The 27,826-nt window shown below is 37.4% G+C and overlaps 1 long non-coding RNA gene across 3 annotated transcripts in view; it reads right to left on the reverse strand.

The window, feature by feature from the left end:
- The window catches only part of LOC101478435 (uncharacterized), a 41,592-nt gene extending 36,395 nt beyond the window's left edge, over positions 1-5,197 (reverse strand). For all 3 annotated transcript variants that reach the window (XR_013093998.1, XR_013093992.1, XR_013093990.1), the window contains exon 1: positions 4,977-5,197. This is a non-coding gene — a long non-coding RNA (uncharacterized LOC101478435). The remainder of the gene's footprint in view (positions 1-4,976) is intronic.
- Between the last annotated feature and the right edge of the window lie 22,629 nt (positions 5,198-27,826).

A 27,826-nucleotide genomic window follows, 5' to 3' on the forward strand; every position in this document is an offset into this window, starting at 1 on the left:
TATTTTAACAGAATAAGTAAGGGTTTCATATTAGAAATGTAAAATTTAAGTTTTCATTTCTCTGACATCATATATCATCCTTAGGTAACTTAAAAATATGCAAATATACATGGCTGGTGGCTATATTTTCCAAATCTAGATGAAAGGTCTATCCAAACATCCGCATCACTCACACAATTCAAACTTGTCCCTCAATCATATGCTTGTCCTGACGCCCCAACACCTTCATCCCAGCCCCCATCTCTCAGCAACGCAATCAGGTAAATCCCACATTAACTCCTGGGAAACAGCCCATTAATATTTCACTTGTTTTCAAGCCTGTTTGTGCCATACATCAATGCCCAGCTACTCCTTTCAAAGCCATACATTAGAACTATTTTCAAAATACTTCATTGTCAGCCTGTGGCAGCCTCATTACTTATTAAGATAAGAGAAAAGATGTTCAGAAGCAGTTTGCGGCTCAGCTTGCTTTAAAAGATCCTTTCTACTGTTCCACCTCCTCCGCCTGCCTCCTACACTACCTCCTTCTCTGTACTCGTTTGTGTTAACACTGTCAGAGAATCTTTAGGTAGTAGCTTTGTTGAAAATATGTGGGATGTTACTTTAGAAAAAGTAAAGAGTACCAAAATAATTGCTAGAACAGACTCCTACGAGTGCTACAATGCATAAAGCATCCACAGCTTGCAACATTAAAGCACATTACTATCAAAACACCTGTAACTGAGTCATTGAAATACACAATAAGAAAATACACAACATGTATTTTCATATTACACACATGAAAAACTTGAACCCTTGAACCTCTAACATAATGGGACTGGGTGGCTTGCTTATAAACTTCTAAGGCTAAAAATCTTCACTGCCTTTTTCATTCAGATTCAGTTATTGACCTTTACAGGCAACATAAGCAATATCATCTCAGGTATATGAGGAATATTTGGAGAGCACCTAAAAATCAGGAAGAATAAACTGCCATGCTGAGGCAGTGATAACCAAAGGAAGATTGCAGTGCAGTTGCCTCATCTTCTCTGACAAAAACTGAATAAAAAATTTTAATTGCTATGATGGGTTTTAAAAAAATATATACTACAAAAGAAAGAAAAGATCAGAGAGGAAGATTTGGGGATGTTATAATCCTTCTTTACTGTCACTCTTTCAGGATGATGGCATACCTTTGTAACTATTGAAAACTGTTTTTGAATGCTTCTTGATGGGTCTTCATTACCTGCACATCAAAACTGACAGCAGATGGAATTACTTTCAAAAGTATTTTCAAGTGTTGATATTAAGGCGTAAAATTTCTTTTTGTCTTCAAAAACTGCACCACCAACTACTCACAAGTGTCCAATTTGGTGAAGACAACTTTCCTTTATCTCCAGAACCCATAACGGAAACCAGCAAAGGCAAGAGAAATTACCCAGCTGATACTCAAAATAATAGAACTCCAAGAGAAGCACTGGGTTGGAAGGAAACAGTGACGCGGATTAAGTGTCACAAAATGCAAGAGCCAGGATGAGAGACGCGTGAGAAGAACACAGTTAAAAGTTTTTTTAACTTAGACAAAAACGGCCCGTTTAGAAAGGAGAGACGGCAACATTTATTGCATACCAAATGCAAAACTTCAGTTGAATTCCTAATCACTTTAAGATGACCTTGATGGAATACATCATGAGATCAAAGAAAGGTGTGCAGACACTTATAAGACACTCAGAATACAGCATTTATACAAGGGTCTTAATAATGTAATGGTGGATACTGTTGACATGCGTCTGCTTAATAAAACAAAAATGTTCTGAAGATGGAGTACAGAAAGATCATCTTACACACTTTTTTCCTATCATGTTGTTTCACATACCTTATGTAAAAGCAGTGAAAATATCACTTCATACAATGGCTGTAATCTTAAAGCAATAGGAATAAACAGTCTATATAGTGAAATGACATTCCTGACACATTGTGATTAGCTGCTTAAACCTGTCCACTTGTATTTTTCTTATTGTTGGACCGATTATCCAGCACAAGTCCTGCTCCTATTAAGGCTTTCTGTGACTGAAGTCAAATCAATAATCTCAAAGGTTGGCAATACAGCAACATACACAACTAATCCAAATTGACTGTCTGGATCATCCTTTACAAAGGAAGAGGAGATAATGCCAGTTTGCATATCATGATGCACTAACAACCTAACTATTCATGAAAATGATCAAAATCCACCCTTAAAACTGTTCATTTTAAGGGGTTTTCCATGCCAACCACAGCTGACAATGAGTCAGTGATGTGGAACTGGTTTGGTGTTTGTCCATCAGATACCCACCAAAGCACATTGTTTTGTACAACATGCAAGCGGGCATTCGTTATTGCCGTATTTGTCGGACTAAGGTGCTCCTAAATCTGGGAGTAATCTGGGTCCAAAATTCCGTTTCTTCATGTCCCAAAGTTAAACGAACACTGCAGCATCACTGGGAGTTAAAAACTGTCTAAATTCTTTCATCTTTGATAAAAATTATCAGTATTGCTGCTTTACCAGGTGTAATAATTCAGTTTAACATCCGGGCATCCATGAAAACAGAATTTATTACATTTAACGGAGTTAGAAGTTAGCAAGAAGTTAGCGGAAGTTAGCTTGCTAGTTTCGCTAGTTAATACCATGTTCTGACTGAGAGATTTCTGAAAAATTCAAAACGTACAGCTCTGCTATCACTTCCAACATAAATGAAGACAGAAAACTAAACAGTAGTGACATTTGTAAGGTTACTGAATTTGGGCTAGCTGGTAGATAATAATGTGATCGCTAGCGACACAGCTATGTTAGCATAACATAAACAGTAAAGCTGGAGGATGAACCTAAGTTTTTCCACTGATAGAAGTTAACGTGAGGGTTCCTGATGGTTAGAGACAAATGCAATCTCATGGCAGGATGCTGTAAACAGACCAAGCTTCAGTCAGGAGTCATTAATATACTGCAACAACATGGGAATAGAGCAGCTGTGATAGAATATAGCATTATTGAATCAATATTCTATAATATTGAAGTGGAGGAAGCAAGAAGAATAAGTTGAATAAAGTTTGATTTATCTGACTGCTTTGTTTCTTGTGCCCTATAATCCTGTGCACCTTAGGGTCCAAAAAATAGGTATTTGACAGTTTTTATTTGATACACTGCAGTTTCATGTTGCAAAGCACCTATTTTTAACTGTAGTGGATATTATACATGGTTATGCTCAGGATATGTCAGCCCATTTCTACTGGAAATGCCCTTTGGTTAAACTTTCAGCAAGGAATTTGAATTTGCACTGTTAAATTTTTATATAGCTTTAATTCACATAAAACCAGCTGCTTGTTTAAGTAAATCGATGGGGTTTTTGCGCTAGTAAAGTTGTGGAGTTGTATTTTGTCTTGCATCAATTATATCGTCAGTTATATCATTATCGCAAATTTTCAAATATATATCTGATAAATATCTTTGGCCATATCGTCCTGCTCTACTAAGGAGTCAAGCCTAAGTGTAATTGGAGTCTCTGCACACTGCACTTCAACAGCAGCTTCTTTCATGCCACAGTCTGACTAATGGCAAAAATAAAATACCGACCAACTAAAATACACAAAAAATCTACCTTATCCAGAAATGGAATAAAGAGTTTAATAAGATGTGTAACATTTAGTTTTTCCGTACTATTGTATAGTAAATATGTACAATATGGAAATTACTGTCACTTATACTTGAAATATTGTCCCTTACCTAATCTTACTGCACACTTTGTTTTTAAATTTGTATTTACTTCTGACTCTAAAATCTGCACAAGATTTCCTTAGCATCCAGACCCAGTGCATGTGTAAATTGTGTATAAAGATTTAATCGTCATCGTTTTCTAAATCTTCATGAAATCCTTTTTTTCTTATTTATTTTTACACTCTCCTTCCTTGCCCTCATGATGATTTCCATCAAGGTAACAAAAAAGTGGTTACAAAAAGGTAGTAGGAGGTACTTTTTGGACTACGATTATGGCAGCCATTTCCAGGTCACGTCACATATTTAGGACCCCTTTCTTTTTTTTTTTCTTTTTTTTTTTGCCTGTCCCATTTGGTTCTTTAGCCATCAGAATTGTTGTCTGAAGACCAACAAGGATACCCAATGGATTTACTTTGCCAAATGGATCATCGGTGGCATTGCCGTATTGGTCCATTTGATCGACCTTTGTTTTTATTATTTATTATATTTTATTTTCAGATGTTACAGATGGGACAGACATGAGTGAGGGATAGGAAAGGGAGAAAGAAAGAGGAAGGAAAAGAAAAACAGAAGGGGAGAGGGACAGTGAGAAAGGGGGGAAGAAAAAAAATCTCTTGGATCACCTGTTGAGAGAAGAAGAATAGAAAACAAGCAACAAAAAAAAAACCAAAGCAACATACTAAACACAACACCATCGCATTAATCTAGCTAGGACCCCTTTCTAAGTGAATTTTTTCAACTATAGCCTGGGTCATTTCCACAGAAAACATTTTGATTTGTTAAAACAGAAAAGGCACAGGTGTGAGCAATAAATACAGTTATGAATGCTCTATTTAGTTGTCACTGGAAGGCTACACCAGTCAACTACCATGCACATTAGTGTGACCATGAACCTGTAATTAACTGCACCTGTGATTTTCCTGCACCGAATTGCCTCCGTGGCTTCTGTAAGCTAATGATTATACAAAGAAAGGCTCTGTGTTACTGCACACGGAGAAGGGTACATGGCATGGGAACCTCTACAGTAACATAAAAACTGAAAACACCAATTCCAGCAAAATCGCCATTATTATACATGTTATACGAGCAATTCAGCATAACGTAACGCCAGGCAGACGAAGGGAAACCTTTAAAGTCTTTTCAGTTTTTTAGCTCTTAATTAAATTAAAACTTTAAATACTACAAACTGTAATAACAAGCTGCCAGTAGCTATCATTTAAACAGGTGGGGCTGTTAGCGGTTGTACCTCAGTACGGAAAACTTTAGGCTACTAGCATCATCATCGTCATCATCTTGACAATATCTTCACGGTCCTCTTCACGTTGCTCCGCTCCATTACAGGTACGTCCGTGTGAATCCGTTAATTGTGTACAGTTTTGTTTTGTTTTTTTAAAGCTTCTGGTGGCTGTATTGTTGTGTACACAGCGAACACAGTGGTACAGTTTCTCTGGACTAGGCGTGTCTTCCTTTCACCTGTCAACCTTTGACCTCTGCCTCGTGACTACTATGGGTATTTGCAGTGACACTTCCTTGAATGAAACAAATAATCTAAATTTACCTACTGTCTGGTTCTTCGCACTGACTATGAATTTTCTTCATGCAAGATGTGAAGACAAATTACACATGTTATTAGAGAAATAGTAAAAAGATGGATGACCGATAACTGTGGCTTTACACATTTATCAAACATTGCTTCACATTATAGGCACTGGATGTGTTGCATAGTTTGCATACAGGTAAACAATCTCAAAAGAGTGTGCTTTTTAAAAGGCAAGGCAAGTTTATTTGTATAGCACAATTCAACAACAAGGTGATTTACAGAGACATTAGAAACAAAAACAAATAAAAAGCATGATTTAAAATTGATTAAAACAAGCGAACTAACTAACTAATCAACAAACAAACAAAACAGTATATAAAATCAAAACAGATAAAATCAGAACAGTAGATAAAATCAGTAGTTAAAATGTTAGTTTTGAAATTTAAGCTTAAAAGTTTGGATTTGGTGCTTTATTCAAATGCAGCTGAGAACAGGTGAGTCTTCAACCTGGATTTAAATAAACTGAGTGTTTCAGCTGATCTGAGGCTTTCTGGGAGTTTGTTCCAGATATAAGGAGCATAAAAGCTGAATGCAGCTTCTCCGTGTCTGGTTCTGACTCTGGGAACTGATAAAAGACCGGATCCAGATGACCTGAGGGATCTGGAAGGTTCATACTGGGTCAGGAGGTCACTGATGTATTTTGGTCCTAAACCATTCAGAGCTTTATAGACCAGCATCAGAACTTTAAAGTCTATCCTCTGACGGACAGGCAGCCAGTGTAAAGACCTCAGAGCTGGACTGATGTGGTCCACTTTTTTGGTCTTAGTGAGGACTCGAGCAGCAGAGTTCTGAATGAGCTGTAGTTGTCTGACTGATTTTTTAGGTAGACCTGTAAAGATGCTGTTACAGTAATCAAGCCTACTAAAGATGAATGCATGGACTAGTTTTTCCAGGTCCTGTTGAGACATCAGATCTTTTATCCTTGATATATTCTTGAGGCGATAGTAAGCTGACTTTGTTATTGTCTTAATGTGTTTTTCTAAGTTTAGGTCTGCATCCATCACTACACCCAAATTTCTCGCCTGGTTTGTGGTTTTTAGGTAAAACAAACTTTCATCGGGAGTCCAGAATGTGTTTGGAATAAAATTTAAATCTAATGTCCATATTATATAAATCAGCTACTTATTTCATGAGGTCACCAGTCGACAGTAAATATTCCAGTTATTTATTGTGATTTTCTCCTTATGCTATCATATTGCGAGACTGGGTTTTTTGGTGGAGCTCAAAGTAGCTGTGTATCTGTAAAAATGACATACGAGTGTCCTTATGTACATATTTAACTGGTGTTGGTGAGCTTTGCCAAATGCTTGTCAGTCATCTCAAGAACAGTTCTTTGAAAAGTTCACCTAACTAAAGGAGAAAAATGCACGCACAGCCAGCTCTAATAAGCCTGCTTTAATAAAGGCAACACTTTGCTGCAGGTAAGTTGATTAATGACTCAAGCGAGGCTAAATTTTTCACACCACTTCCAAAGTCAGCACTTCCACACTATTCCTAATGGTTTACCAAAGCTGCTTGAGGCGCAATGCAGGTACAGTACAGGGAGTATCGTCTGTTCCCAAGCAGATTATTTACACTTTGCCTTTATCAGCCATCTAGAATCAGGCTATTAGTCATCACAGAGCAGATGAAAAGCCAGAGAAACTGAGCATTTACTGTAAAATGTTGATGGATGTAGCAGCATCTTAGTGGTCATACATCAACAGCCGGGCATCACTGACTCACTGATCACTCAATTCTCCAGAGCTGATAGATGTTTTTTATTTAGTACGCACATCATGAAATGTTTGGTTAGACTAGAGACGCTGGCAAACTCAACATATGAAATCTACTGATTTGACACATTCCATCCTAAAACATAACAGCAATAAAAGGTGTATCTTGAGGCAAACAATCTGCAAACTCAATCAGATAGCAGTGTCAGACTTGCCTCGGTGCTGAGCCATGAAAAACATGCACCCATGGACATAGAGTGTGTCTCAATTAAAGAGCTGAAAACTCTGTGAGCAGACATGAGAATTTGGACTGTAAACACACTAATATTATTCATTACACGGCTTTAATGATGCATATGATTCATCAAGGAATCCTTACCAAGTGCTCAAGAAGAAACACACAAAAAAGCATTGATACACATTAATGAAAACAAGAAAAGGGGGAATGCTGGTGCCACTGAGAAGCACTGGTGACTGGCCTGGCACATGTGCTCTTCTTCAGGCGCTGTATACAGTGTGTGCGTGCATATCTGTTCCTGCGTGTGGATATAAGGGTATTTGAAAGGGACGTCCCTGTACTTTAGAGAGTGGCTCCCACGACAGCCTGGGGTGCCACATCCATCTACGTCTTTTTGCCAAATTTGATTTTAAATATTTATCACACCATACATCTTGGCTGAAACAAATTGCTGGCAAAGTGCTATTGTCTGGGAAACATGTAGTAAGAAGGATGGAGGTTTTAAAGGAAACATCAATGTTTCATTTGGTAAAATATATGACTGGGAAGTGTATGTGCAACTACAGCAGTTTTCAAACAGGAGGATGATACAGAAGTACAACTTTCTGAAGTTTATTTTTCCTGTGGCGTGTTACGAGTTCAAAAATTGGGGATGGAGACAAGAGAAAAAACCACAATAACAACACTGGTCCGGCCGGGTTAAGTCAAACGATGATTTTAATGAACACACGCGTGGGAGATGGGCACCGTATGCAGACAGCCTCAGATCTCAAAATCTGCTCCTGCTGAGATGGGGCAGAAAACTCCAGCATGCTCTGTTCTCTTCTAATCAGACAAATAAGGCGATGACTCTCTGCAAACAGTATTTCTTATAACATCATAAAACAATATCCACAATAAATCAGCAGTCTAATGTAATGCAAATCAGTTTAACTAATGCAGTAGTTATCAGCTTCTTCTAATTCAGGAGAATAATGCAAACTAAAACTACATAATAATTCACAATCTTTAATTAGGGGTATAACATGGCATAAAATAATATTATAACGTAACAGGCGTAAAGGCAGATGCGGGGTATTTTGAGATGAAATCCTCTTTATATCTTTCTACAGCTGTATAATGTGTGTGGATCTTTCCATTCATAACATGTATTAAAATTGCAAATGTAAATTTGTCATTTATTAATCTTACTTCTGTGTGGTCTTTTTTAATTGTTTCTTTTTTGATGGTGTTATATATTGAGCACAAATAGATGAACAAAAATCCAAAGAATCATTATGCATAAATGATAAGGATAAAGTGATACATTTTCACAAAGAATAAATAAACAGGAAAATATTAATTGCATCTGGGCTGTGGATTCTGTTTTAGGTGAGGTGACACTATATAGGTTGTCATTCTTCAAGCAAGAGTCTACACGGTATGCCTCCAGATTCCCTGCTGTGTGTGTGATGTGCCTCCTGCATCACATTTCTCACATTTGACACATTTTTTAACCAAGGAAACTTAGAAACTTTTTTTGAAAGAACACATTTGTATACTTTGTATTTTTTCTATTTGACCTGAAAGTTAGACTGACTCTGTGTAGCCACCATATTCTACCATTAAACAAGGAGATGCCTTGCTTGAAGGCATTTAGCCAGTGATTGTTGATGAGGAAGAATGCAATATATGTTCACGTTCACTGAGAAACCAATATATTGGTCATAGGGCAACTAACTGTTGCAGTAAGATTGGACACAATTCAGAGTAATGGCAGCTTTCTCTGCAAACAAAAGATGATTTACAGCTTACCTGGGGGACAGGAAAGCCACTCCAGCACAGCATCCCTCTGGTAGATGATGTCAAAACAGCAGAACAGCCAAGCAACTCAAATATTTCTCTACTTGTGTTACATTGCTGTGCTTAAGGGAAGGTGCTGTCACATATTTGATTTACTACATTGGTTTCACTCTGAACAACACATATTTCTGGAAAGAGTTTATTTGATACAAAACTATAATACCAGAGAAAGTTTTGTCCGTAGCGGCAAGCACAGTAAAAGTATTCTCCAGAGGGAAAATACTGCACCCGGGAATAAATGACAAACAAATAAATGATGGTTGGATATGTTTTAGGCGAAAATAATCCACATACTCTGTTCTCTTCATACAGTTTAAAGTGAATTACCCACCTGAATGCTTCCACTAAATCCATTCAGCCAACACTTTTTTTTCAAAGCACCAAACAAACAAAGAAAAACATTATACAGCATCATGTGTTATATTGCTTCAGCAACATCTGGCTTTGTTTATCCCCTTAATTGACTGATGACTATATTTGTGTAAAACATACTGAATATAAATTTCAAATTGTCCCATTACTGTTACTTACAAATTAAAATGAATTTCCACATGTTTGCTCACTAAATATTCAGTAAGTGATCTCAGTTTGTACGATAAATCATATCTTACGGCTCTCTTGTGTTTGTGCCATACATTCAACTGACCACACGGTGGTGCTCTTGTCTTGTTGACAGTAAAGATATGAAAATAGGGAAGAAAAGAGATGGTGCTGGCAGTCTGCAAGATCTGTAGAACTAAGTATCATCATAATATATTCATGTTTTTTAAGCTGCTATTTGCACATGTCTATCTTGAGTTGCATTTTAGTGTATGCTATAATGATAATATATGATATTTAAAGTAATGTATTACAATATACGTAAACTAATATTAATACGTTCCAAACTAACATGACACCTGAAGTGGCTTCATCAACTTTTTCACTTTACTTCAAGGGATTTGTGTTATTAGTGCTCTTTTTGTGTTAAAATATTCCCAGTTCATTGTGACATTAACTAACCACAAAGCATTGACACTAACTAACCGTAAGGCGTAACGCCTGTTTGTCTTCCCTGGCAACAGTAACAGCTTCTAGGTGTTCCACTAGATGGCACTTGTGTAGCACCACAACTGGGGTAACTGGTCACTGTGCTGTTGCCATTGTTTAAGTAAACACTATTTCCTTTACCAAAGGACTGGCTAAATGCAGCAATGATTAATTACCAATTCAGTGTTAGTACACATTATTATCCAGTATTCAGAAAGAGGCACGTAAACAGCACATTGCACAAAAACAAAATGATTCAGGAGCTTTAAGGCCATTTGGAAATGCATCCCACAAAGCTTCTCAGCACATAAATATGTATTACATCTGCAACTCAATTAGGCATGGTGAAATCTGGCCTTTGGGGTAGAAACCTGTGAACCTGCATAGATTTACCCTAACCACTCCTCTGTAGACCTTCAGCTGTACAGCTTTTGCTCATACTGATAATCATCCCAGCTGACCTGTATATGGAGGCTGTAATCTAATATACACGTTTGATCTGTGTGCACTACAAGAATTAGGGTTCCTTGCATACACCAGGCACATACCATACAAGTGGAATAAGGTCTGTCGAATAACTTCATCACAGTCAGCCGTGTGGAGCTGGCATATGCAAATATCCCAGAAATCCAAATGGAGAACTGCAGCTTCATTAAATTTGGCAATAAAATATTTGCAATACCTCATTGGCTTCTAATGGCCATAATGAGGAGTATGACTGAATCCAATCGGCTTGTGTTAGATTTAATTTGTTTGGCATTTCACAGATGGGAATGCATTTAGAACTGTGAGTAGACATGAGAAGTCATTATAAAACCCAGGACATAAGCGGAGGCTGCCTTGTGGTTAGTTTGTGGCACCACAGGGCCACAAAGGCCTCTACTCTTTCAAATAGGGATGAGTCCCTGAATACTGTTATGGAATATACAGCAGCCAAAGTCTCAACCACATACTGGAAATACCAGTGGTTGATTTTACCAGATTGCATTTCATCATATTAGGTTACCGGAACTTAATTAATGCAATTCCATTCCTTACAACTATCTGCAGCTGGCATTTGTCCAAGTCTAGATAAGATTGGCTTGCAGCCTAAGCATGCCAACTAAAAAGATACCACAGGAATAAACAAAGATGCTTCTTGTTAACTGAGAAATTAGTTAAAAGCAGACAGAGAATGCTGCTGTTGAGATTAATTTGCATTGTGTAATTGAAACAGCTCACTGCAAATAACAGGAAATAAAGTATAGATACAAAAGAATCTATCTATCTATCTATCTATCTATCTATCTATCTATCTATCTATCTATCTATCTATCTATCTATCTATCTATCTATCTATCTATCTATCTATCTATCTATCTATCTATCTATCTATCTATCTATCTATCTATCTATCTGTCTGTCTATCTGTCTATCCGTCCATCCGTCCATCCGTCCGCCCGCCCGCCAGTAAAATGAGTAATGAAGAGTACTATGTTGGAACAATGCACAGAGCAAATAATTATATCCTGTCAGGACTCAATTTGGTCACATCCATCTCTTTTTAGAGCAATAGCACAACCTATTCTACAAATATACCAGCTAATCAATTAAAAATTCCAAATAAATGTAAAGATGCACAGCCCCCTTACTGTGCATTGCTGAAATAAATTGGCTGTGACCCAAACATGACCCTGCCTGTTGTTCATGAGACCATTAAATTTCCTGCAAAGGGTTCAGTGGGGCACTGTGTTTGTGTATATGTATGTGTATCAACATGAGGCAGTGTGTATATACTGTATGTGTGGGTGTGCTTGCATGTGTGAGAGAAGATAGTGGTTCACACATGTTATTCATCACAAGTTACTAGGTCATTCATTCATTTCCTTATAATGCACTTATTTGAATATCATTACCATACCATCATTTTTATGGGAACCAGTGTTTTCGGATTATGGTAGTTTGTATAGTGCACACATGAAACCTTGTAGTAGTCAGTTTTTCAGTCTGCTTGTTCCTTCCTGTTACTATGGAAGAGTGACAAATTAAATTTCAGATGACTTAATAAGGCTATCAGAAAAGCTTTATTGCATCTTGACAGTGGTTCTTTTCTTCTCAAGGAATGGAACACCATTCTTTCAAATCATTTGGGCCTTTTACATTTATTTCATAGTCACAGTGAGACAGATATGAATTCAGAGAGACGATGGAGGGATGACATGCAACAACCCAGACTGTGAATGGGACCTGATCTCTTAGTGGAACAATAATTTTGATTATTGTGGTGGAAAGCTCAGTGGAAAGCTCAGTCTAATATATGCAGAGTCTCCCATAGGTTTTCAACTAGGGTAGTATTGGCTAACTGTTAATGGTTCACTTTTCATTTTAATAATCACCAAACCATTCAGTGACTTCTTGTTCCCTATGGTTGAAGTTGTCATCCTTGAAGAAATCACTCCCATCAGCATACAAATGCTTGGTGATAGGATAAAAGCAAACACTCAGAACAACTTTGTAATGATTTGCAATGACCCTTCTCTTTATGGGGAGAAAGAGGAGTCATATTTGGTATCAAGCTACATTAACCCTGATTACATCATTGGAAGCTAACCTCTTTCATTAGTGCAGCAAAATGACCTGACCTATAAATTAGCTTATGCTGCAGAATTGTCCAATCAATATTTCACGTAGATTTGTTTTTTAGTATGAAAGAGAGAAAATTATAGAATATTTCATTTTACAGTATTGTTTACTCTAGGGTCAAAGTTTCAGTCTGTTTGCTTTTGCATGCTGCTGGGTTGAGGCCCTTCTCTCCACACCTTTTTATTGTGTCAGTAAAACTGTAAATTCTAAGTTCATCTATGACGTTAGAGATGCTGAATTTAGTTATGTATACTAAATGTGTAAATTAGCATAAAGTAATGTAAACCCAAGATAATGTTTTACACAAATATATGTGTAATTACCAAAATCTTGGTCAGTTTAGTGTTAATGTTCTACATGCTGCCATTGACACTGGCATCAAATTGCTATACTTGTTCTCAATCTCGTTGTTTCTCAGATCAGAATTGAAATTCATAAAACAGCTTGTTCAGACTCTACATAATCAAGTCAGTTGTGCACATCATAACAGCAATTTGTCATTCTTGTGAACAAATTGCAAATGCTTTGGCACACTCATGCAAATGAATATAAAATGCTGTTCCCTGCATTATCAATTGCTTATGTCATGTAGTTCAAAATATATTATATTGGTTCTTTGTTGAAGTCCCCATAACAGCTAAGCACTACTGCAACGCACAAGTCATTATGTTCAATAAGGCTGTAATAATATGTCAAGCATATTTTCTTGACACTTCTATTAGGCCTTTTCTGTAAACGTGTTGTGACATGATCATGTCATTGCTTTACAGTAAAGAAAAAGACAATCTTTTAAAGCACTGTATGAAACAAAGCAAAAAATAAATAAATAGAAAATTGGAAATCAAAACATTGCAAACTTCCTTCAGGCAGAACATGCAGAGCTGTGTGGTGATTTACATTGCAGTCTTTATACGTTTGCTGATGTTGCCCTCTGTTAGTCTAGAGAAGATATCTTTCCTTGCTAGGCATTGTGCAGAGAATCATTTTGCATCAACCCTCTACAGGCATCTACTATGATGTATTTTTTACTTTGTGCAATGCAGTGCTGTCAGAAATCTTTTTTCTTCTGTATTCCCACATCATTTTCTTTCAACAAATTACAGCCCAAACAATAAAGGTGAAACTGGGAATCCAGTCTTAAATTCTTGCAATCAGTCTACTACATAAGCAATGTTTAACTGTGCTGTTGGAACCATAGATGCCAGCATCATCCAAAAAACTATGGTATGAAAATTCTCACACTCTCTAACTATTGACAACAAAACAAAGAATTTTTACTATTTTGTTCATTAACTAATCACATTTAAGCAAGCATTGGTTGCATGTAGGTGATCAACCAATTTACCTTTTCATATATATATATATATATATATATATATATATATATATATATATATATATATATATATATATATATATATATATATATATATATATATATATATATTAGGGGTGCAACAATACTTGTGTCGACATTGAACCGTTCGATACAGTGCTTTCGGTTCGGTACGCATATGTATCGAACAATACAACATTTTTAATATATTTTAACAACTTTTCTTCTGACAATGCTGTCTGTGTTGAGCGCTCAGTGGATCTGCGTTCCACTACTCCGCCTAGGCTGCACTGTCAAGCGCAGATCCACTGTGTGCAGTGTGGGGGTAAGCTAGCGAGACAGAAGCTAAGCTCGTTGCAACATGGCAATTGCCTCGATGCTACCCGAAATTGAGCCTCCCCCACCCTCATTCAGATCTGGCGTTTGGAACTATTTTGGTTTTCATGTGAAGCATGACCCTGAAGGTAAGCACGCAGTTAGCTTGTTAACGTGTTGAGGCAATCCAGCCCCACGCACGGGGCGATACACGGTAGCTCGTTAACGAAGATTTCAGATTAATGCTGACAGCACTAGTGGGAACACAACGAATATGACTGCACATTTACGCCGACATCATCCTAGTGCATAGACAAGTGGAAGCAGACAAAAACAACAAGCACGCATGCTGCATGCTACAAACTTTAGCCGAGTCATTAGACAGCCGTTAGCACATGAGTCTCCTTATGGGGACCTGAAATGTTTAATATACTGCTGAGAATATAGCCCAGAAGAAGCGTATAGTATACCTTTTATTTTGGAAAGAGCCATTTCTCTGTAATAAACTCACTGTCACCTGCTTGCTGCTACTACTGCACATTCATTCCCAATGTATATACTATATATATATATATAATGTTCTTCCTCTACCCCAGATAGATTTCTTTTTAAATTATTTTCTTGTTTCAGCAACATTAAATTTAAAAACTGTACTTTTGAGTTAAAATATTTATTTATAATTTTAATAAATGACAAATTAAAAAGGCATGAAGATTTTTTTATATCGAAAAAATATCGAACTGTGACACCAAAGTATAGAACCGAACCGTGAATTTTGTGTATCGTTGCACCCCTAGTATATATATATATATATATATATATATATATATATATATATATATATATTAGGGGTGCAACGATATTCGTATCGATATTGAACCGTTCGATACAGTGCTTTCGGTTCGGTACGCATATGTATCGAACAATACAAAATTTGTAATTTATTTTATCAATTTTCCTTCTGACGATGCTGTCTGTGTTGAGCGCTCAGTGAATCTGTGTTCGACTACTCCGCCTAGGCTGCACTGTCGAGCGCAGATCCACTGAGCGCTCAACACAGACAGCATAGTCAGAAGGAAGAGCGCAGGGCAAGCTAGCGAGACAGAAGTTAAGCTCTCCTTGCAAGATGGACCTCCCCCACTCTCATTCAGATCTGGCGTTTGGAATTATTTTGGTTTTCATGTGACGTATGACCCTGAAGGTAAGCGAGTCATGGACTAAAGTAAAACAGTATGTTGGATGTGCCATGCAATGCTCAATTACATTGGTGTGAACTAGTGTGTTAGCGCAGTTAGCTCGTTAACGTGTTGGCCGTCTAGCCCCATGCGCGGAGCGATCGGCGGTAGCTCGTTAACGGAGATTTGCCGTGTTGTGGCGTTAAGGTCATTTCAACGAGATTAACCTGAAAGCACTAGTGGGAACACAACGAATATGACTGCACATTTACGCCGACATCATCCTAGTGCAAAGACAAGTGGAAGCAGAAAAAAAAAAGCAAGCATGCTACTAACTTTAGCCGAGTCATTTAGACAGCTGTTAGCACATGATTCTCCTTATGCTGCTGAGAATATAGCCCAGAAGAAGCGGATAGTATCGCTTTTATTTTGGAAAGAGCCATTTCTCTGTAATAAACTCTCTTTTCCAAAGATGAGTGATTCCTCAATCAGATACAGGGCTCGCAATATCGCTAGCCCGACGTCCCGGAGCTAGCGATTTTTTTCAGTCGGGCTACCAAAATCTATCTCTGCCCTGCCCGTCGGGCTATTGTAGGAAGGAAAAATATATGTCAATGCTTTTGCATTCTTTCGGAAATGTAGCTGGGTAATTATGTCATTGGCATCGGTGAGCCACTGTCAATATGTGACATATTGAAATCGCGTTTGAATTTGCGCTTGTTTTTTTGCTTTCACTTTGCAATCGTGCGAACTGTGTATAGAGAGCGACAGCACTGATCTGTGAGTGATGATAATTTGTGCACCAATTCCTCTGACATCGTCTTATTAATCGTTAGCTTACTATGCAAACATGACAAGTGAAATCTCCCGCAGCTTACACATGTGAGAGGTTGATCGCGCAGAGAATCGCTGAGCTTATGTGAGTGCGTGTGTAAAAGCATTTCAGTTCTGCTGAGCCAAATAAGACAGGTCAGGGTGAAGAAGTGACAGCCAAAGAAAAGCTTACCACAAAACGGAGAAGTTATGACAAATCAGACTATAAGGCAAAAAGAAAGTGCAGCTTTATGGTTTCATGGACAAAAGAATTTCTGTGGCTGCAATATGATGAGCTAAATAACCAGGGCTGCACATAAGTGGTCCGCAGGTGCGCATTCGCTGTCAAAATAAAAAACACGCACAAGGGTGAGGGTTAAATTTAAAAACTGTACTTTTGAGTTAAAATATATATTTATAATTTTAATAAATGACAAATTAAAAATGCATGAACATTTTTTTGTATCGAAAAAATATCGAACCGTGACACCAAAGTATCGAACCGAACCGAACCGTGAATTTTGTGTATCGTTGCACCCCTAATATATATATATATATATATATATATATATATATATATATATATATATATATATATATATATATATATATATATATATCAGGGGTGGGCGATAGAAATGATATACGATAGAAACGATATAAATTTGGCCAACGATAGAGATTTTGACTATATCGCTACTATACATTTGATGAAAAGACAAATCAGAAATGCCAGTTACCTCTTTTTAAATGGTCAACATGTTTACACGGAATGAATTTCATTTATAGTAAACATTACATCAAATGTAGGTTTCTTTGCATGGCATTGGAGGTAAAGTTAACTTTTGACACACTTCTCTAAGCAATTTTGAAGTTGCCACCAAAACAGCACATACATATAGCAAACTGCCATAGTTAAACTGGAAATGGCTGTAATTCATCCAGAACCTCATCCAGGACCCAAATACAAATGCAAAACAAAAAGCAATGTGTATTATTTGGCTGTAAGAAATAGTCCTGAACAAGAAATTCAAAACAAGAACAAGGAGCAGGAACCACATCAGGGGACCACAAAAACAAAAAACAAACCAGCTGAACAGGACAAATGGGAAGGCAGGTACATGGGCTTCTCTCCGCACTGATTTGTGCGTCCTCGCCTCCTCTGTCCCCTGTCCTACCAAAGATGCTGAGACTGCCAAAGATAACACAGACTGGGAAGCATAATGCAGCATTTTTGTGCTAACTTTGTGATTTCCAAATACCTATTAGCTGAAAACATTGGGTTCCTTAAAAACTGAAGAAACAGATGAAGTGGAGGATATAAGAAGAACTTGCCTGAAATAAAAACTAACTGTTCATAAGCACATGAACAGTATCTGAAAGTCACTTCTTTATGAAATAAGAACAATGCCACTAAAGACCTGACACAGGACCTGAGAGATACATCTGACCCTTCAGCTGATCCATCAATGGTTCACCAAAGCCCCATCAGAAATGGCCTCAGTGAAAGTCATTCTTAGAAAAGAGAAACAGGTAACGAGATTCCACAAGAAGTGGACTGAAACTTGGTAACTGTATATTTGTGGTTCAAATGATCATAAGTATGTATGAGGAGGTCAGGGGAGGGGTAGAACAGTAAGTGTCTATAGCTTTCTCATGGCTTGGGGCTGGTACTGAGGTTCTTGTCAAAACTGATAGAATTGTGAATGAAGAAAAGTACAGTCAGATTTAAATCCATCATACAACAGCATCTGGAAAGCCTCTGATTGGTAACAGCCTCATTTTTCAGCAAAGCAATGATCCCCAAAACACTGCTAGAACAATAAAAGCATACCTGGATAGAAAAACACACCATGGAACACTATCGGTCATGGATTGGCCTCCAGAGGCCAGACCTCAACATTACTGAAGAAGTGTGGAATCGTCTTAACAGAACGTAACAAAAAGCAGCTGAAATCCAAAAAAAGAAGAGTTTTGGAAAATCCTTGAAGAAGCCTGGAAAACTATTTCTAAAACTTCCATAGAGAAACTGGACGAAAGCTTGCCTACGAGTTCAGGTTGTGTTAAGGAATAAAGGTGTTCATGCAAAATATTGACTTTAATTAAAAATTTAACATCTCTGTTGTTGCCGTACATACTGTAGTTTGCACTTGTATCAAAAACTTGCACATATTGCACTTGGTTCCTGAAAATAAAATTTTTGAAAAAGACTTTTTGAACAGCCGAAGACATTTCAAAACTACTATATACTATGGAGGGAAGACTCCTCAAACAATTAGTCCTTTATAATCAAAGCTCATTCAGTTATTTAAATGATCAAACATTCTGCCCTTAAACTATTGCTGTGTGTGGTTAAAAAAATGTATATTTTGTATATCTGAATTAAAAACATGTCATGAGCACTGTTATAACTAAGATCATCAAATATAGTAAAGTAGTAATTCAGTACCTGAAATCCTTCTGATTTTCTCTGCTTGCACCTTAGGTGGGAAAAGAGGAATCAAAAATGGGACATAAAAATATGGTGTATATACTTAACAAGGGTGGGAACGAGACACAGGTTAATGCAATCAAACACCTAACATGGGCTAGAGTTACAAACATGAATGAGGAAAAAGAACAAAAAAATAAAACTAGACTAACACAAATGAGAAAACAAAACTTCAAAGTAAAAACAGGAAGTAATAAAAGACAACCAAAAGGATACTATGCATGATGACACAGACTATGGACACAGGAGGTAGGAAACACAACAAAATCAGCCAATATAACAGCGACCAAAAAACACAATAAAAACCCAGGATATTTACATTTTTATGTCATTAGATAATCAATAGCCAATTTCAGGAGCACAGTGTTTTACACTTGGATTTCTAAAGCAAAACACCACAGAATTATGTTTAAGTCAATGTGAGGTGTCCCTGAAATGGTTATTCCATAAAGTACAAGTTTATAGTTTAGCTACAGTAAACAACAAAAAGGCAGAGCACAGTGCACAGAATGAGAACATGTAGGCTACTACATATATCTAAAACACATAAAGCATGGAAACAAAGCAGAAATACTACGCACAATATTATACAACAATGACAAAATGGTTCTCCTGCTCAGTGGACTTTGTATTTTTGGCTACAGATTTACATGGACGTCACAATAAATGCTCTTATTTAGGCGATCGTGGCTCAAGAGTTGGGAGTTCGCCTTGTAATCGGAAGGTTGCCGGTTCGAGCCCCGGCTTGGACAGTCTCGGTCGTTGTGTCCTTGGGCAAGACACTTCACCCGTTGCCTACTGGTGGTGGTCAGAGGGCCCGGTGGCGCCAGTGTCCGGCAGCCTCGCCTCTGTCAGTGTGCCCCAGGGTGGCTGTGGCTACAATGTAGCTTGCCATCACCAGTGTGTGAATGTGTGTGTGAATGGGTGGATGACTGGATATGTAAAGCGCTTTGGGGTCCTTAGGGACTAGTAAAGCGCTATATAAATACAGGCCATTTACCATTTATTTGCTGTGTGACAGAGGATGAACTCCTTTATAGCCTCTATCATCTTCGGATGTGTTCTGCTGCTTTCCTATAATTTTATTTCTGCAATTTGCAATACTGCCATACTTCCTTACTTCTCATCAATTAGCAGGCTGTAGTCCCACTTATCTGTGCAGATTCCTTCATGTTTAGTTGTTGTACACATAAGTTTTTAAATGTGTTCTACAAATTAATAAATATGACTTTAACCCATGAGCTATTCTCTGTATGATGACTCATACCATAATTGATCTACCTACTTTAGACATAAAACCATTTGCTGAGATGTGCTAAAACATCTGCAAAAATGGCTTTTATTTTGTTCATAAATACATTTTTATTATGCTCAAAGAAATGCGTGTTTTACTGTATCATATGTTTTAATTCTTAGAACTGAAGCTGAACTGAACTGAAAACAGCATGACAAGTCTCTCACTGGATAGATGTGGGGTCTGCATTGTTGCAAATATCAAGTAAGTGACAGTATTGTGAGGTCACCTTGCACGTCAGAAATACGTGCACATAATCTACACCCACATGACTGATTTTCAGGTTTGTATTTTTGTTTTAAATCCAAGTCATGTCAGAAAATCAATCATTCTCTCTCAGATCACCCTTTTTCTCCTGTTATACCAACAAACAGGACTAATGGGATGACCTGTATTACATTACAAAAAAAACTGGTAATGATTTAACTTAGCACACACTACTCATTAACAGCAAATCACACCCTAATACTGCAGTACATCCTACCAATTACTGTCATGCTACAGGCAGTGCGGAGATCAACTGTACAATCGTTAGCTTATATTAGGCAACAGACAGTGAGAAGAGGATGCCACAGGGGTAATGTGAATCTTCACACTTGTTGCAAGCAAAACGAAGACAATTATTTTAATTGCACTGCACCCAGCTATGTGCAGTCTGCAGTAGTGAGTGTCCCTGATCCTTGTGATATATTACTGCAGTGTCCATGAATTCAAGGGTTGCCTCTTAGAGATCTGGGGTATGGCCTCAGTCTACTTTATGACGTTTTGCTGTGTAAAAAAAAAAAAACCCTTAAAAAACACGCCTTCAGTCTTGTTCCCAGTAAAGCATTCAGATATACAGTAGCTAAAGGCCCCACTGCAGCAGTTTTTCATGTTAACATAATCCAGAGTGATGGCTGGTTAATTTGTTTCGCTATTCTAATAACCTTGCATATAAATAGTTACTACCAGCATGTGTATTTCATGCATTTTCACCTCTTGAGCCTCGGAGGAAATTAGCATTTGAATTCGTAATCATGTCCCTTTTAAGTTGCATCACATGCAGCGGCTGAAACGAGGAGACAATTAACCTGCACAGCTAAGTGGACAAGAGACTCTGACAAAAATAGCTCAGAGGAAAATGAAGTCAAGTTGCATATTTCACATGCTGTCCTAATCGGGTTGGCTATGGATAAAGACTTCATCATCCAATCTTAGGTAACATGACTTGTAATATGATAAAATTTCAATACACAGCTGTAATGCACCTCTTTCAATAGAATGTAACATGCCTTACCCATGGGAATTGGCTTACTTACAACACCTATTTATGTATCTATCTGTGAATGGAATGTTTATATGTGATATAAAGAACAAATTCCACCTATGTGGGAGAAAATAATACTGTTTGTGTCACAGGGACTGTCCTTACAATAACAAATAGATCATATGTAGCTGCTGACAGGTAAAAATCTTTCTTTTCTCCAATGTGTGAGCTAAGAAAAGCAGACTTATTTTTCCAGGATGACAACATATTTTCACCATCTTCCAAAGTGTTTTGAGTGGATTGTAGGGCCCTGAGGTGGTGAAAAATGGTATCAGCTCCCAGAGGAGCATGTAATCCTTCAACTTATTTGAAAGCATGAAAATCACCAAAGAAGGATTTAGGTTTTAATGTCCCCTCCTATACTGAACACATGAGACAATGCAGAAAAAGAGGCATTGCAGGTCTAAACAAAGAAGTTGTGAGGGTATGGTTTGAATTTTGGTTTCATGTTTCAGAATATTAAACTTGCAAAAAGAAGAGTTAATTTTGTGGCTAACTGGTATGAAGGTGGGTCCTAAAAGGTACACTGCTATTGTGGGTTTAACACTGAATGGGGACCGTGATTTTATATCAATCATTTAAAACAGTCTTCAGGCCATCATATGAACAAGATCATAATTTTTCATAGATTTCTTCACAATCAGATTTCTTTTTGAAACCTTGGTGGTCCAAACAAAGTGTGTTTAACAGCCCAGGACATCAGCTCATTTTTCCGAGTCCCGAAAGTTTCATAATCAGTGTATTCTTCATTACTTATTTTACCCAAATCCCATTCACTGCAAAAAGTTGTGTTACCACCATCAAATATCAAAAAGAGGCCAGTATTTTAAGATTAAGGGCAGGTCATTTGAAAGTGCTGCAAGACCTAGCAAGAAACTAATGATTTACGAGCTAAGGTAAGATAACTTTCCCCACAACTTGTGGAAAGTTATGTTCATGCTCTTCTTTCTCCCATTCGTTGTGCTTTATATGTTTATCAATCCATTTGTGTACAAAACGATTTTATAACTGCAAATACAGCAAAAGAACAGTAGTTAGTCAATTAGAACACCAGTGAAAAACCAACATATCCTAGACTAAATTAGTAACTCTACATATGCACAGATAATTAGTTAAGTTGGTTTAACCCTTAAATGCTATTCATATTTCATATCTCATATGGGCTGGGTCAATTTTTGACTCAGACCAAGAATTCCCACATAACAAGTGTCCATAGCAAATTTTGAACTACAGATCTGATTAGAATGCATGAATGGCCTATCTTAAATTAATAAATGGATAATTAATCCTTAATAAATCTTTCAGAGAGCTGAGAGAGTAATTTTTCTTTCATCACAAATGAAAACGGCAAGAGAATCCTCATTTCTATACCATCTATAATAATTCCATATTAATGAACACTATGTAATAAAATATAAATCTATCTACCACATCTAGCACGTCTACCATATGCACACAGAAAAAAAGAATGGCTTTACTATTGCTGTAGCATTGCCTCCATGACACACTGAAATAATTTAATATATTTATTTTCCATGTAGCTCTAAACAGACTGGGTTTGTGTAAGGAGTCTGTCATGTTGTACAAAGTCAAATATCATGAGAGGTGGCTCATAGGGACAGAAAGTCAGGGTTATTATTAATAAGTGGAGGAGAAAGAACATTATGCTGGCAAGCTGGCTCATGAGCCAGCAAATTGAGCTTGCAAGTACTAAAGCACCATAGAGATAAGTCATTAAGATGCCCAGAATGAAACTAAGAAACTGGATTATCATAAAAAAGGACTTAGTGTGATTGTGGAATTTCTTCTTCTTCTTTTTTTTGTTTTAGTTTGCAAAACAGTAGAAACCTTCTTGTGTTTTAACAAAAGCATTTAGTCAGGTTTGCTACTCTGTTAGTGGCTGTAAGTGGAACCATTAGAAAATGTATGAACCTTTAAACCAAGGTCTCTATTTCCAAAAGCAAATGGCTCAGCTACTTCATCTATCAGTCTGTGAAATGTATTTTTTTTCTCTTGAAGTCACAAAGGTAAAATGTCAGTATGTTGAAGCACTTATGGTTTTGCCAACACCAGCAATGCGGTATTCAGAGCCTGAAGAAGCAACTTGGATAGGAAATGTTTTATTTAAAGCTAAGTTAGTTGCTAGTGAAAGACAGACACTGTCAGCTACTGCTCAAATAGTGCATATAATCATCAGTGGTAGCCCCCGGATACCCTACTATCCAAATCATGTGATAAATTATGTGATGAAAGCATCAGCAGCTCCAACGTTTTGATATGCGGAGCCCCGTGATAACGATTCATGGTTCCCTTCTTCAAGCAGTCGTTTGGGGTTGAACTGAAGTGATTACCAGAAAGTATTGTCTTGTCAAGGATGTCTCATATTACCTGTATTATTAGGCGACCGTGGCTCAGGGGGTTGGGAATTGCATCTGTAACCGGAAGGTCGCCGGTTCGATCCCTGGGCTCTCTGTCCTGGTCGTTGTGTCCTTGGGCAAGACACTTTACCCTACTTGCCTACTGGTGTTGGCCAGAGGGGCCGATGGCGCGATATGGCAGCCTCGCTTCTGTCAGTCTGCCCCAGGGCAGCTGTGGCTACAACTGTAGCTTGCCTCCACCATTGTGTGAATGTGAGATTGAATGAATAGTGGTATTGTAAAGCGCTTTAGGTGCCTTGAAAAGCGCTATATAAATCCAATCCATTATTATCTGTCTGTTGTTCAAGAGCAAGCTTCTGTAGGTGTTCAAAAAAACATTTCTCTAAATATATATATGTTAGCCTTGAATTAGTCAAGGAAACAAAGGAAGAAAGAAGCATCTTCTTATAAGCCAGATCTGGTGTTGAGGTGTCCTTTTCATTTCACCCTTCATCTCAGGGAAAGTGTCACAGAAGTACTGAGCAGGAGGTCACTGACCTCACAGGTCACCTATTATTTCCTGCAGCATGTTCTGTCTCCACATTTGAAGCTTGGTTTGTGATTACAATGAAAATAAGATATATAGCTGAATGGTGTTTTTAAAAGCAAAAAGGACTAGCCAGCAAATGGGTGAGACCAGAAGATAAATGGTAAGACTTTAGCATCTGTAATGCCATTTTGCACCTTGGCTCTGTCTGCGCATGAGTGTTTACAGTATATGATTCGGAGCATATTTTTACATTTGATAAACGATAGCATTATCACATCTGTTTATGGACCCATAGACAAAACCAAAAAAAAAGCCTACAAAGCATGCTTGAATTCAAAACAAGTGTTTGAGATTCACCAGTGTTACTTTATTAATGCTGAAAAACTGCTAAAGTATGGCACCATTAGGGTTGCAACAGAGATAAGAATGTGAAAAAAAGCAATTTCCGAAAGCAAGATCTAACTAATCAACAACTCTCTTTTCCAGCCCATCTGATATACAAATTGTGCCTAATGAACCTTGCAAAATCAATTACCTAGGTAATACTTTGCATGCAAGGGAAACCAAACACAGAATGTACGATGCATACGTAAACAGACATTACTCACTGCAGATTATTTTGCTCCATTTACATTGCATTAGCACCAGAAACGGAAAACTGACTGGTGCATATTCCTCAATCATGTTCATTTCATTAAAATGCAACCAGGCCAGATAGAGAAACCATACACACCTAACAGCTAATCAGACCATTCTTTACAACAAATGCTGTCATTTGATTAATGTTACAATATAGAGTGGACAAACAAATATTAAGTGTGTATCTTGAACTAGCTAGCGCACAAAATAATGCAGCATAAAGTAGTTAAGCGCCTGATAGATGATGGTACTCCTTTCTGCTAATAAAATCTGTTTTACATGCCTGTTTAGCACTGACACGATGAAATGAAATAGTGCACCGTACACGGTGAAGATAACATTTTTAATGTATTCTATACCATAATGTATTTTGTATTCAGAGAGAAATTGTTCTTTGTAGTGCCTCGAGACCTTGATTAAACATATATCTAGACTTTATCAGGCTTCTGATAGCGAGTCATTTCCAGAATAAATAGACTTTTGTAAAATGTTCTGAGGCTAATAATGGGAAGAGGTATGGTACACAGTTTGGGTATAAATCATCCTTCAGAGCTTACTTTTGTGCTTTTACAACAAAGTAGTGTAGTATATGATCAACAATATATCATTCTCAGTAAAATAAAAGTTGTTGAATTGTGCCTCAGACTTAAAAAAAAAAAAAAAAAAGCTGATCTACAGCTCTTCTGCAAAGTAACATAGTGGAGAAATTTCAGTTTCTGAGCAGTGGGGCACAAATCTAAATCTGGCGTCATGAATTATTAAAGCCCACTTTATGGAGCTTTCTTCAGAGAAGAATATCCAGCACAGAATAGTACAAGCTTGAGATCAAATGGAGCAGAGTAAAAGAGCCCAATGTGATGCCAAAAGTATTTCCACCATAAGTGTTCAGTGTTGTTTTGCACTTGAACAGAAAAAGAGCTTTATGGCAGAAAAAAGAGGGAGTGGTCAGCCAGTCTGTCTCATCACTTAAATGCACACACAAAGGAAATGAGAAAACTTGGCATATATCCTTTGAGATGGCAAGATGATGACTAAAGAACAGATTTACCTCTCCTGAATATCACTAGACAATAAATAGCTTTCGTTTGGAGGTGAGTGTCAATTGTGGATGAATCTCTTCTCTTGGTGTCATCCAACTCTGCATGCCTTTGTGAAATTGCTTTTTGAGTCTGAGCTGCATTTATAAAACATTTTATCTTATCCCTAAAAGTATTTCTAAATGGCATTTCAGTTGAGTCCCTGCAGGGAAGCTATATACAAAAGTCTTTTATGGGCTTTTTATCCATTTGATTTGGAATGTGGAGTGTTTGGATCGCACACTTGTTTCAAAGCACACACTACATCAAAGGGCATCTTTAGTTTCTCACAGTGTAAATTCAAGACATGTAAAACAATCTTAAAACAAAAATGGAAATTTACTGGATGAATGCAGTGGGGAATAATGTTTATCAGTCACGTAGACAACTTCTGTGATTAATATCATGTAGTTTCTTTGCATCCATTGTCACAAAGCTTACCCAACAAGGGCCTTAGTGGGGTGAGAGCGTACACCAGCTGACACATGGATGAGATGCTGGGTACACCCTGGACAGACCACCAGTCCATAACAGGGTTAAAACAAACAGACAGGCAACAATGAATACTCATCTGCAACAAGCCAGCCAATTGAGAAGTGCAAATTAGCATAACATGGATATCACTGGACTTCTGGAGAAAACTGATACAGCAGGAAGAACAAAGTCCACATAGAAAGGTCCCCTGTGGTAGGTTTGAGCCAATAATTTTCTTCCCTGCTGAAACGGTATACATATGAAAAATGGAAAGTAACAGTGCTAACCACTGCACCACTCATATGGTGCATATATGGTTTCTTCCCATAAAATGGACTGTGAAAGCAAAGTAGTAAAAAAAGGTTGAAATATCTAAATAATGAGATGAAAGATACTAAAACCTGCTTAGTACTTATCTCAAGCTTGATACTAAAAAACCTGTTGTTTCCATGCTTTCCACTTTTGCAGTGTTTGCACTGGTAGCTGAACTACCATTCAAGTCAGTCACTAAATACCTAACAACACACCGCTAACACCCTTTAAAAATAGAATGAAAATGAGCTAAATTAGGGTAAAAGTGAGAACACATGCAAATCACTCTGCAGCCAATCTCAGCTGCTCACAACGTGGAAAATCAATGTCATATTAAGGTGCTAATGAAACACTTTTTTTCCTTTTTATAACCTCACAGTTTTTAAAAAAAAATCATTGCATTATATTAGTTTTATGTTGAAGTCATATTGCTCTTTCCACAGTTGTCTCTCTCTTTCTCTCTGTTTTCAGATTACCTAATTAATATCTCTATGGTGAGTTCTTCTGACTGTGTAGTATTTAATCTATTCTCCCAAGATTTTCTACATTTACTACATGTTGGCATTGTTCATGACCATGAAGAACTACTAGTACCACCAATTCATTAATTTAAATTGATTAAAAATGTGTTAAGAACTATTTTTTTAAACTTCTGTAGTAGCAACCCAGTTTCCAAGAACACAGGTCTCCCTGTGAGGTTTTAATTACATAAACGATGTGCTAGAATTAAATCAAAACAAGCCAACACAGTGTATATTTCACCTTTTTTTTCTACGTTTTAACACCACCCTCAACCCATCAACCAGAAATAAAAAGTAAGAAAAAACAAATCCACTCACGCATGATTAGTGTGAAGCAGTCTCTTGAACTTTGAATAATCTACACACCTCACTGTTGGTAATAGTTTTCTGC

Source organism: Maylandia zebra, linkage group LG1, assembly GCF_041146795.1.
Source record: "Maylandia zebra isolate NMK-2024a linkage group LG1, Mzebra_GT3a, whole genome shotgun sequence".
NCBI classification, from domain to species: domain Eukaryota; kingdom Metazoa; phylum Chordata; class Actinopteri; order Cichliformes; family Cichlidae; genus Maylandia; species Maylandia zebra.